Source organism: Vulpes lagopus, chromosome 11 (genome assembly GCF_018345385.1).
Source record: "Vulpes lagopus strain Blue_001 chromosome 11, ASM1834538v1, whole genome shotgun sequence".
Taxonomy (NCBI): Eukaryota; Metazoa; Chordata; class Mammalia; order Carnivora; family Canidae; genus Vulpes; species Vulpes lagopus.
The window spans coordinates 2,021,809-2,035,184 of NC_054834.1; the positions used below are offsets into that span (position 1 = coordinate 2,021,809).

The following is a 13,376-nucleotide window of genomic DNA, read 5'->3' on the forward strand; positions in this document are numbered from 1 at the left end:
GAGGGGAGGGGAAGAGAGGGAGGAGGGAGAGAGGATGCTGAGGAGGGAGTGGAGGAGGGAGCGGGAGGAGGAGGGGACTGGGGGGGAGGAGAGAGGGAGGGGGGAGGGAGGGGATGCTCTTGTGCAAGGGAAAGTGACAAAGGTGCAGGTGCAGGCCAGGAGGAGCTGCAGGAAGGCCCCAGGAGAGGACAGTCCCCGCAGGCAGCAGGGGGCCCCCCAAGGCCTGGGGGGGGGGGCAGCGGGGCCTGCACACGCCCCTGCAGACAGGACAGGAGGCCCCAGGTGAGAACCATCTAGTGCACAGCTTCTGCCCCGGTGCCTCCAGCTTCTGCCCCGGCCGCCTCCGCGCAGCCCCCGGCTGGTGACTCCGGGCACCCTGCCTCCCGCTGCAGGAAGCCCAGAGGAGCCCGGCCCTACAGCGACAACAATGGGGCCATTAAGTGCTTCGGGCAAGTCACGTGAACGGAGCAGCCCAGAAGCTTCTGGAAATGCCCAAGGACCCTGCCCCTCTATTCTCTTCCTTCCTGCCTCCTGCGCTTCCCTTCTTCCCTCAGGAAGTGAGGAAACAAGCGGACAAAGGGCAAAGTAGGCGAGGACGCGGGTGCTGGCGGAGAGGGCGCGCGGCCGACCGCAGGGGCGCCGGGGCACCGGGGCCTGTGGACACCCGTCCCGCCCCAGCCGCCGGCCCCACCTGCCCGGGACGTGTCACCCCTCCTCCTCGCTCACCAGGGTGCCCCGCTGGGCCCCACTGGGCTTCCTGGTCCCGGGGACGAAGCACCAGACCGGTGCGGATGCGGGGTCCCGGAGGGCAGGGGATCGAGCCTCCGGCCACGGAGACGCCGCACGGCGGGCCCAGAGGCTGGCCCGGCACCCTGCGCAGCACCCCCCACCCCGCATCCCCCACATCACCCCCCCAGCCCCCCGCACGGCACCTCACCCAGCACCTCGCACTCGCACGTCACCACCCCCCTGAACCCCCGCACGGCACCCCATGCAGCAGCCTCCCTCACCCCCCGCCCCCCGTACCCTGCACAGCACCCCCGCACCCTCCTCCAGCACCCCCCACCTAGCACCTCCCCACATCCGGCACCCCGTGCGGCAGCCCGCACCCCCCTCAGCACCCCTCCTGGCACGCACAACCAGCGCTCACAGCCAGTCACCTCTTGTTGGTTGTAGCCAATCCAGCAGGATGAATCCTCTGAGTCTTAACTCTGTCCTTGTATGGAGCCCTCCTCAGGCCTGCCTGGCCCTGGCCACCGGCGGCTCCTCCCCTCCATCCACCTCCCACCTCTCCCCTCCCTCCTCCCCCTCCTCCCCTTCCTCCTGCCTCCCCTCTCCCCTCCTCCCCTCCCCCCCACCAGGTGAGGACAAAGTGAGAAGGTGCCCTCTGCAAACTGGGCAGGGAGCCCCCCCAGAGGTGGGAAGTCGAGGTCCACTGATGGAGCCCCCCGTGCACTACTCTATTAGCCCAGGCCCGAGCTCCAACACTGGGGTGGCCGAGCCAGCCCTGCCACACGCCGCTCAGGGAGCGGAGCGGAGGGGAGCCCATTGCAGACCTACCTAGGCACCCCGACCCCACACAACCCGAATGCTTCCCCCCCAGCAGGATCTCGGTCATCTGCTCAGGATACAGGGCCCAGGCCCCTGCAGCACAAGGAACGTCTGGTCAGGCAGGCACAGCCGGCCCGCAGGCCCCTCGTTTACTCCAGAGTTGCAGGGTGGCAGCCCCGCGAGCCTCTTGACGACCCTGCGGCCCAGCCCAAAGCGGGCCCCAGGCCCCGAAGAACGTTCCAACCTGATCCTGCCACCTCCCAGCAAGCCCACCCTGGCAGGACACGATGGACCAGTCACCTCCGGCTCATGGACCTGACCCAGGGCAAGGTGACAATGGGGTGATGAGCACGGAGCTCACCCTCTTGCCACCCGCCCCATCTCCCTGCCCTTCCCCATTGACCGCTCCACTCCGTCGTCACTTGCCAGGGGTCTGAATCAGCCTCCCCACGACCCCGGCCTTCTGCCTGGGACTCATGGCTGGGAGATGGGCCGAGCAAGTGGCGAAACCCTGCTGTGCTTCCTGAACCACAGGCTCCTGATCCTGCCAGGAGGGCCTCACGCACCTGCTCCTAGGGCAGCGTTGGGAGTGAGAAAATCTGCTTTGGCGTCCGGGGGGCTCAGCTGGCGAAGCATCTGCCTTGGGCTCAGGTCATGATCCCGGGGTCCTGGGGTCGAGCCCCACGCTGACTCCCAGCTCAGTGGGGGGCCTGCTTCTCCCTCACCCTCTGCCCTCCCCTGCTCATGCCTACATGCTCTAATAAATAAGTAAAATCTTAAAAAAAAAAAAAAAAGGAAAAAGAAAAAGGAAACTCTTCTGCCTTCCAAACATCAGACAAAGCAGGCGTGTCACAGATGCTCTCAGGTGCGTCACCTCCCCTCACCTGTCTGGCTTACACGTGGCTGTCCAGGAACGGGCAGTACATGGAGCGACACTTGATTTTCCCCGGGACACTATCCTAAGGCTCTTGTCAGCCCAGGAGCTCGCGGCAGGCACCCCTGGCTGCGTGATCCTCTCTAACCGTCACTAAGTATTTACCTTTGTCCTCAAAGTCAGGACTTTTTCATTAATTTACTTCAGCAACATTTACTGAGTACTCACTACACCCTCCACCCTGATGCCCACTGTCAACTACAGAGCCATCCGGAATATGGTCCCTAACCTAGTTTTTTTTCTTTTTTTTAAGATTTTATTTATTTATTCATCAAAGACCCAGAGAGAGGCAGACACAGGCAGAGGGAGAAGCAGGCTCCCTGCAGGGAGCCTGATGTGGGACTCGTTCCTGGGACCCCGGGGTCATGCCCTGAGCCGAAGCCAAGTGCTCAACCCTCAAGCCTCCCTGGCATCCCCCTAACCTTGTTTCTTGTGGCAATTGATGCAAAATGCAGGAACGTAGCCAAACCTTGGTCAACACCCCACCAGGAAAACATGGGAAGAAAAGCAGCTTGTGACAGGCATGGCCAGTCACTCTTGTGTCAGTTCTTTAAAAACTGCATGTGCATGTAGAAACACGTCCCAAGTGAACTTGTTCTCAGGTGTCTCGCGGGGGACGCCCAGCTGCTGATAATCCCTGTAGGGAACAGCCCAAAACAACTGCTAACGTCTCCAAGGAATCCCAGCTATTCACACATCCTTGACCCAAGAGCAGGTCCTCCTTCTGTCGGGGAAGGTTTGGTTCCTGCACCACTGGCAAAAAGACAAAGGGAAAAAGGAGAGCCCGTCCCACAGTCAGAGGAGCACAAACCCCAGGGCCGCTGGGGCAGGGGTGTCCCCAGCAACCATGCTGCACACAGCCCACCTCAAAACATCCAGCGCTCCTCGGATGTAGTCTTGGGGACACGGTGCGGGTCCACGGCAAAGCCAATCCAGACCTCAGCTCCACCAACCGGAAACCCACACTTCATACTCCATCAACCTTCCTCCTCCTGGTGATCTGAGCTATTACAACAGTCCCAACAGAGTCCCTTCAAAGGGTCTCCTACAGGGGCACCTGGACGGTGCAGTCGGGCAAGCAACTGTCTCTTGGTTTCCTGGGCTCAGGTCACGATCTCGGGGTCGGGGATGGAGCCCCGTGATGGGCTCTACGCTCTGGAGGGAGTCTGCTTGAGATTCTCTCCCTCTCCCTCCACCCCTCCCCCTGCTCTTCCTCTCTCTAAAATAAATCTTTAAAGAGAAAAAAAAAAGACCTCCTATAAAAATTACTAGAGTTAATCCAAATCATTATAGGATTCCATCACCCTCATGACTGTGATGCAAATGCCCGGGAGGGCCGAAGCCACCTCACCACACGGGTCTCTCAGGAGGAGAGCTGGCGTTGAGACCTGAGAAGGAACCTGTCCTTCATCTTGACCAAAGCCACCTGCATCAATGACCGAAATGCTTTTTCTTTGCCAACAGAGATCACATATTTGTCAGGTCCCCAGCCTCCCCCGCACACTTCCCAAGCCGACCAGTTCTCAACACCCCGGATGCGCTGGGTGGCTTGCCATGCAACACCTGTGCGGCATCATCAACAATATTTGGTCCTCGTTCCAGTTCCCAGCCCACGGCTCCCACAACTCCTAGAAGGAGCCTCCAGAGTGATGAGGGTCCCTATGCTACTGCAGCAGGTGGTGGGGACCCCTGGATACCTTCAGGACAGGAGCTGGTCGGTCGCCAGAAAGACCAGGTGTGGTCAGGACATGGACCTTCCAGCGCCCTGACCTTTGTGACCTCCAGGGAAGGGAGGGGCTGAAACAGAGCTACTCACCGGTGGCTAATGAATTGATGAATCTTGCCTACCTAATGGGATGGCCACGGAAAGCCCTAAAGGATGGGGTTCTTACAGCCTCCAGCTGGGTGAGCACTTTGGGATGCTGAGCCCGAGAGAACACGGGGCCGCCTGTATCTCCTTTCCCCTACTTCTTCCACCCGGTGGCCCCGAGTTGCAGCCCTTTATGACAAACCTAAGTAGAGTGTCTTCCTGAATTCTTGTGCCATTCTGGCAGCGATCAAACCTAAAAAGAGGGTCACAACCCCCAATTTACACTCCTTTGGCCAGAAGCATGGGGCTTCTGGGGAGTCTGCTGGCATCTGGGGCGGGGGCCCGTTTGGGCCCAGTCCTGAGCCCCTGAACCCATGGGGTCTGACTGATCTCCAGGGGGCACACGAGAGAACGCTGCACCCTGTGCAGCCACCCCTGCCCCCCGGACATTCAGAGAGCTGACATCTGGCATCGCACGTGTTACGAAGAAAAAGTGTGACATGATGGAGAAAACCAGGCCGCAGAGCCAAGACCACCCACCTTTGCCTGCGGTCTGGTCGGTCCCTCCGCACGGGGGCTCCTGGCGTTGGCTGCACGGCCCTGAGCCACCTGCGGCCAGCTCAGCCAGGTCAGAGGAGGGACGGAGCCAGGTCGCTTGGCCCCCTCCCCTCGCAGCTTACTTGCTGCGCCTCAGGTACCAACGCTGGTCTCACTCCTGTTCCAAAGCGCTCCAGGGGGCGCTCGGAGGGACGCCTGTCTCAGATTGCTCTGCAGACACTGGAGTTTCCCCGGGGGGAACCGGGACTGTGGCCAGGGACTCCGCCCGACGGATCTGGGTTGCCAGCAGCAGCAGGTGCACGGCACAGGCTCAGCAAACACTGTGTGTTGGGGGGGGGGGGGCAAGCACCAAACTGCACCACATCCTGCCACCCTGGACGCAGGTCGAGCAGTGCCCATCCCCGTCCCGCCCCCGAGCCGATTCCCAGCGAGGGCACATCGAGGTGGCCCACAGCCACTGCCACGAGCATTTCCCTGCAGCATCCGTATTTTAACCCCAGCAGGAATACCCCAGAACCCTGAAGACCCGGCTCCCCACCTCATCTGGTGCATGCTAACCACAGGCCCGGAGTCTCAGGGCGGCCCTGAGCTACAGCTGACACAACAGACACAGAGATTAACCCCGGGCCAGGGCACGTCTCGGCCTCCCGAGGGAGGGGGTGCTGCAGGGCCCAGCTCGGGCGGGACCCCACCGTCCCAGCATCCGCATCTACACTCCGCCAGCAGCGGCCTCTCATGGAAGCCCCAGCTTTGAGCAACCTCATGGGCCAAGGGCGACATCAAAACGTCCTTCAGGATACTAACCGGGTCCTCTCCCTCCCGAGGGCACGCTGGGGCGCCCGGAGGCCACGGGACATGTGGCCGAATGCAGAAGCAGGCTCCAGAACACAGCAGCTTCCTATTAAGCCGGATCTTAAAGGGATTTACAGAATGGAAAACCCTGTCACTCGTCTAGTTACATTTTTTTTTAAACACGGTTGTCCTTTTCCAAAACATCATCCTTATGTTTACACATAACAGCCCTATTATTCCTTTTAGGGAGGAACAAGTATTTTGTAAATGTGTCATTTCTGCAACAGCAAAGATCCACATGCTCGGCCACCAAAGCTCAGGCCCTGCAGGGTGTCACGAGGTCCAATGTGGGAGGCCCACCCATGGCCCCCGCAGCCCGAGGGCAGGAGGTGTCCCCGGGGACCTGGACGTGCACCTGCCCCCGGGACAGTCTGGGCCAGCACCCCACGCTCACACAGACAGCCAAGCTCTGGGGAACAGGAGCCCTTAGAGACTGCATCCTTCAGGGAAGATTTCACCACCGACACTGGGTTTCGGAACCATTCGCCTGGGACACGGCCCTGAAAATAAGTGGGGGGCACTGCCTTCGGGGGCGTCGTGGCCCCTCAGGACCCGCTGCTCAACCGCGCCGTCCTGCGGGGCTCTGGCAAGGTGCGCGGCGAGAAGGCACATGCAACAGTCTTCCCTGCCTCCGGAAGAAGCCACCGAACAGGGACAGCCGGGGGACAGTGTTACACGTCCGGTATTTGCAGTCTCCTAGCGGAGTTCTGCAGGCCGGGCCGCCTCCCCCGGGCTCCTGGCGCCGCAGACCCCAGAGCGCCACCGCCTGCCTCTGCCGCACCCAGAAACCGGGGCCTGCACCTGGCAGCGCGCTCGGGGCCCGGGACACAAGGGCCCGACACCTCCTCGGTATGTCGGTCCGGCTGTCTCTCCCCTGGGTTTGCACCGTCCGACGTGGGAGACCGGAGTCCGCAGCCCGCAGGGACACACCGTGGGGGACAGGGAGGACGGAGTGTCACCACGCTCGCCTGCTGCGGGATTACGTCTCCCGGGACTGAGCACACGCTTACGGGGCAAGAGGATCTATTTCTGACCTGAGGACGAGAGATCGGCCCTTGTACATGGGGCGAGGCCCTCCGTCCCGCCCGCTGTTTCCACCCAGGAGGACGCGCAAGGGGAAAGGAACCGACGCACCGAGCTCCCCGGGAGGGACCCTGCGGGACCGAAAGCCACGTGAGTTCAAGCGGCCTGCGTGTGCCCGAATCGGGGCACTGGAAGGGAAGGAGCCTGTTGGGACTGCCACGTGGACGCACCTCCGCTCAGGGGACGCCCCCCAGCGTCCGGGCCACCCAAGGGCCTCGAGCGAGCAGCCTGAGAAGCAGGAGGGGAGCACGGCTGGGCGCGGCCAGGGGCAAGATCCACTCCCCGCTCCCAAGAGGCCCCTCGAAACCCAAGGCCTGGCTGTAGCACTCGCCGACGAGGTGGCCACACACCCGGGAACTAAGGCACACTGACGGCACGTGACCGCACGGGGCCAAACGATGCCGCCTGTGTGCCCGAACGTCGCTGCTTCCAGACCATTCTGAACCCACGAGCCACGGACGGCGAGAACCCAGGATCCCTCCCCCACGGAAAGGAAGTTCAATGCTTGCTGGAGACCTACTAAGCGCCACGCACTGTGAAACGAATTCGCTCATTTGCCTTTGATACTTAAAATGCCGAGAGCAGGACTCCTGGGGGGCTCAGTGGCTGAGCGGCTGCCTCGGGCTCACGGCGTGATCTCAGGGTCCCGCGATCGAGTCCCGCACCGGGCTCCTGCTCAGGGGAGCCGCTGCTTCTCCCTCTCCCTCTGCGGTGCCCTGCTCACGCACACACATGCCAGGGCGCGCACTCACTCACTCGCTCTCCCTCAAATAAATAAATAAAATCTTTAAAATGTTGAAAGCAGGGCAGCCCGGGTGGGTCAGCGGTTTAGCGTCGCCTTCAGCCCAGGGCCTGATCCTAGAGTCCCAGGATCGAGTCCCACGTCGGGCTCCCTGGCTGGAGCCTGCTTCTACCTCTGCTTGTGTCTCTGCCTCTCTCTGTCTCTCATGAATAAACAAAATCTTTAAAAAAAAGAAAATGCTGAAAGCAAAGAAGCAGCATGCATGGATGGGGTCCTTCCTCCTATCACAGTCCCTGTTCATTGGAGCCCGTGTGCCTTTGGTGGGAACAAAGAACGTGGGACTTGGGGTCCGAAGGTCCGTGAAGACAAGTCTAACGCTGTCATCCACTCATGCCCGCGTGGCCCTGAACGAGGCCTGTGACCAGGCGGGATCCCGCTTCCCCACATAGAGAAGGGAGAGTCTGTCCCTCGCTCCAGGGGGGTCCTGAGGATTAGGGGTAAGCCGGGCAAGCTCCGAGTCAGGCAGCGGAAGGTCCACCACCACCCTCTTCTTCTCAACAGCAGCAGGATGTCTTGTCCAAACAGCATCTGGGTCAGGCTAGAGAATGCAGACACCTCCCCACTATCCAGCAGAGCAACTGTGAGACTCCATTATCAAGAAGAGCACAAGTTTCAGTGTTTTATAAAAGGTTCTTTTATTTTAAATATAACTTGTTCTACAAATGCTCCCATCTAAGCAGCCTTCCTTAAAGCATTAGTTGTTAAGAGAAGATTCTAGAGAAACGAAGGATAACAAGCTCTAAGATGTACGCCACCCTCCCCAACGCACACACAGATTGGCAAAATGGCCATTGTCAGTAATTAAATACAAATAAATTAAACCCTCAAAAGACAGAGATTGGCAGGATGGAGAAAAATAAAGACACGTAATCCAACAACACGCTGTTTCCAGGAGACTCACTTTACATGAAAAGACACAATCAGGTTCAAAGCAAAAAGATTAATTCCTGTTAACAAGTGACAAAAAGAGAGCTGGGATGGTTATCCCGACATCTACCAAAATGTACTTTAATTGAAAACTGTTAGAAGGACAAAGAAGGACATTCCAGGTTGAGAATAGGATCGATTCATCAGAAAGATCTGACAAATAAAACCACACGTACATCAAATATCGGAGCCCCAAAACGTATATTTAAGAGACTGAAGTCACAGAAGTGTCTTTTCTAATCACAACCAAATGAAACTCAAAACCCACAGAAAGTTAAAAATCCAAAAACATGTGAAGATTAACCCATCCTTTAAAAACTAGTGGGTCAAAGATGACGTCACGAGGGAAGTTCTAAAATATCTTGAGGCAAATAAAAACAAAAACACAAGACACCAAAACTTACAGGAGGCTGTAAAAGCAGCGCTAACAAGGAATGGTGCAGCTGTCCACGGTTCCATCACAGAGGAAAGATCTCAAACCCACAACCTACATTTACACATAAAAAACTGGAACAGGGGCGCCTGGGTGGCTCAGTCGGTTGAGCCTCTGACTGTGGATCGCAGCTCAGTCTTGATCTCCGGGTCATGAGTTCAAGCCCCACAATGGGCTCCATGATGGGCATGGAGCCTTCAAACAAACAAACAAACCAACAAACAAACAAAAAAAGACCAGATCAAACTAAACCGGAAGCTGACAGATGGAAGAAAAGGGTAAAGATGAGATCAACGGAAAAAAAAAATTGAGAAAAATCAAAACCCAAAGTTATTTCTTTGAGAAGATCAACAAAACTGACAAACCTCTAGCTAGACTAGGAAAAAGAGCCCGCTCAAGATTCCCACAATTGGCAATAAAAGTGGGAACACTTACGACTGATTTTACAGAAATAAAAAGGATTCTAGGGGAAAACCATAACAAGTGCACACCAACAAAGAGGGTAACACAGACGAAACGGACAGATCCCTAGAAATGCATCATCTGCCCACATCACGTCGTGAGGAAACAGAAGGTCTAAATACATCTGTAACAAGTCAGGAGGTTAAACCAATAACCAGGGACGCCCCGGGTGGCTCAGTGGTTGAGCGTCTGCCTTTGGTTCAGGGCGTGATCCTAGGGTCCTGGGATCGAGTCCTGCATCAGGCTCCCTGCATGGAGCCTACTTCTCCCTATGTCTCTGCCTCTCTCTGTGTCTCTCATGAATAAATAAATAAAATCTTTTAAATAAATATCAATCAATCAATGAATAACCAAAAAGAAGCCATGGACTGGATGGCTTCCCTGAAGAATTAGACCGAACCCTTGAAGTATCCCGATCAACCCTTCTCAAAGGATCCCAAAAGCAGGAGGGCACCGTCCCCACTTGTTCTTAGCCAGACACCAAAGCCAAACACACTCCAAGGAAACAACAGACCGATACCGCTGATGAACGCCGATGCAAAAATACTCAACAAAAATGCTAGTAAACCAAATTCCACCGCATATTAAAAGGATTACACACCTGACCGGGATTTATTCAAGAGACGCAGAGAGAGTTCAACATACATAAACCAATCAACAGAACGCACCGTGTTCACAGAACAAAGGGGAAAATCGGACATGGTCATCCCACTGGATGAAGAAAAAGGCACTTGACAAAATTCCACACCCTGTCATGATAAAAACATTCAATAAACTTTGAACAAAAGACGGTTTGGGCCGGTCAGTCTACTATGACGAAGTATGACACGCTGGATAGTTTATAAAGATCAGAAATAAAAAAAAAAAAATTAGAAATTTATTGCTGACAGTTCTGAAAGCTGGAAATCCACGAGCCGCGTACCAGCATCATGGAGGGAGGACTCGGTTCCAGGTCACAGACTTCTCATTGTACCTTCCAGCCCACAGCTCCGTGGGAGCTCTTTATAGACGCACTAATCCAGTGGACGAGGGCTCCACCCTCATGACCTAATCACCTCCCAGAGGCCCCACCTACTAGGATTTCAACATATGAATTCTGGGAGGACATAAAACATCCAAACCATGGAAGGAACCTCTAACCATGATAAAGTTCTTCGCATAGGAGAAGTCCCCAACCAACATCACACTCAAAGGCAAAAGGACGAAAGCTTTCCCTCTAAGATTAACTCAGGAAGGGGCACCTGGGGGGCTGGTGAAGCATCCGCCTTGGGCTCAGGTCGTGACCTCAGGGTCCTTCGGACTGAGCCCCATGTTGGGCTCCCTGCTCAGCCAGGAGTCTGCTTCTCCCTCTCTCTCTCTCTTCTATCTCCCTCCCTCCCTCTCTCTCTCAAATAAAATCTTATTTAAAAAAAAAAAAGTCAAGGAGGCCTGCTTTCACCACTTCTATCCCACATAGTACTAGAAGCTCTAGCCAATGCAATTAAACAAGAAAAATCAATCAATACATGGTATCCAAACTAGAAAGAAAAAACTAGTTATTCTCTACTCGCGGGTGATGTGATTTTTATACACGGAAAACTCTAAAGATTGCAGGTGCACGCAAAACTATGAAAATGAATAAATGAATTCATCAAGCTTTTAGGATACAGAATCGACATGCAGGAATCAGTTGCTTCTGCATATACAATGAACCATCCGAAAATGAAATTTAAGAAAATAATTCCATTTACATTAGTACTGAGAATAGTAATTAGGAATAAATTTAACCAAAGGTGAACGACGTAATGCTGAAGCCTGTAAAATGTTGCTATGAGAATACAAAAATGACCTGGGGAGCACCTGGGGGGCTCAGTCAGTGAAGCATCTGCCTTTGGCTCAGGTCATGGTCCCAGGGTCCTGGGATCGAGTCCTGCGTCGGGCTCCCTGCTCAGCGGAGAGCCTGCTTCTCCCTCTCCCTCTGCCCCTGGCCCTCACTCATGTGCGCACATGGCATGCGTTTTCTCTCTCTCTCTCTCTCAAATAAGTGTAATCTTATTTTTTTTCAAGTAAGTGTAATCTTTAAAAAAACAATACAAAAACAACCTAAATAAGTCAATATACTCTGTGTTCATGGATTGGCAGGCTTGAGAGCACTAAGTCAAACAGCCTGCAGAATCAATGCAGTCCCCATCAAAATCCCAGCAACATTTTTTGCAGAAATATAAAAAGCCACCTAAAACTCATATGGATTCTCAGGTTACCCCAAAAAGCCAAAAATACTGAAAAAGATCAAAGTTGGAAGACTCACGCTTCTGATTTCAAAACTTCCTACAAGGCTATGGTAATCAAGGCGTGTGATACGGCGTGAGGACAGACATCGACAGAAAGAACCCAGAAATCGATGCTCACGTGTACGGTGGGTTGATGTCTAGCCAGGGTGCTAAGACCATTCAATGGGGGAAAGACAGTCTTTTTGACAAACTGCTCTGGGAAAACTGGATATCTACATGCAAAAGACAGAAAAGACCCTTCCCCTACATCATAAACGAATGTTAATTCAAGGTGGATCACAGAGCTAAATGCAAGACCTAAAACTATATGACTCTTGGAAGAAAACGGGGGAAATTTTCACAACACCGATGTGGCGACGACGTCCTGGGTAAGACACAGAAAGAAAAACAAGCAAAAGAACAAGGAAACCACGCTGAACTGCATCAAAATTAAAAAATTTTGTGCATCAAAGGACAAGAGAGTGAAAGGACAGGCCATAGAAAGGGACAACACAGTTGCAAATTACTTATCCGATTAGGAATATGTACAGAGGAATATGTAAACACAGAATATGTAAAGAGCTCCTACAACGCAACAACAAAATGCAAACTGAAACCACAGTGAGATACCACTTCCCACCTACCAGGAGTTTTTTTTTTAAAGAATCAGAAAATATGGGCAGCCTGGGTGGCTCAGCGGGTTAGTGTTGCCTTCAGCCCAGGGCATGACCCCGGGATTCCAGGATCGAGTCCCACGTCGGGCTCCCTGCATGGAGCCTGCTTCTCCCTCTGCCTGTGTCTCTGCCTCCCTCTCTCTCTCTCTCTATCATAAATAGTAAATAAATAAATCTTTAAAAAAAAAGAAAAAGAAAAAGATCCTGCATGCAGCTCTCCACGTGGGTGTGCACGTGAAAGCTGGACCCAAGCAGGTGCTCGTGAACGATGTTTGTGAAAGCACCATCACAACTGTCCACGGGGAAGAAGAAGCCAAGCACAAAACGGTTGAATGGGTCACGGAAGATGCTGTCCGGCCATAAAAAGGACTGAAGTGCCAACCGCGGCCACAACACAGAGGAACCTCGAAAACACGACGCTGGATGAGAAGCCAGGCACAGAGGCCGTACACCCACCAGGAACCATGCGCAGAAAGAGCGGAGGACAGGAAGCAGGCGGGTGGTCGCCTCGGGGCGCGGGGGCTACTACGGAGAGCAGTTTCCTGGCGGATCTCAGGCTGCTCCAAGATGGACGAGTGGCTCGGCCGCTTGAGTGATCAGCTGCTGATTCCAGCTCAGGTCGGGATCTTGGGGTCATGGGATGGAGCCCCACAATGGGCTCCACACTCAGTGCGGAGCTGCTTGAGTTTCTCTCTCCCCATCCCTCCCCTTGCTCTCTCTCCCCATCCCTCCCCTTGCTCTCTCTCTCCATCCCTCCCCTTGCTCTCTCTCCATCCCTCCCCTTGCTCTCTCTCTCCATCCCTCCCCTTGCTCTCTCCCCATCCCTCCCCTTGCTCTCTCCCCATCCCTCCCCTTGCTCTCTCTCCCCATCCCTCCCCTTGCTCTCTCTCCATCCCTCCCCTTGCTCTCTCCCCATCCCTCCCCTTGCTCTCTCCCCATCCCTCCCCTTGCTCTCTCCCCATCCCTCCCCTTGCTCTCTCCCCATCCCTCCCCTTGCTCTCTCCTTCCATCCCTCCCCTTGGTCTCTCCCCATCCCTCACT

General features: G+C 55.1%; 1 protein-coding gene across 2 annotated transcripts in view; it reads right to left on the reverse strand.

The window, feature by feature from the left end:
* Window positions 1-13,376, reverse strand: part of GRB10 (growth factor receptor bound protein 10) — a 146,603-nt gene that overhangs the window by 117,918 nt on the left and 15,309 nt on the right. The gene's annotated exons all lie outside the window — the stretch shown is intronic.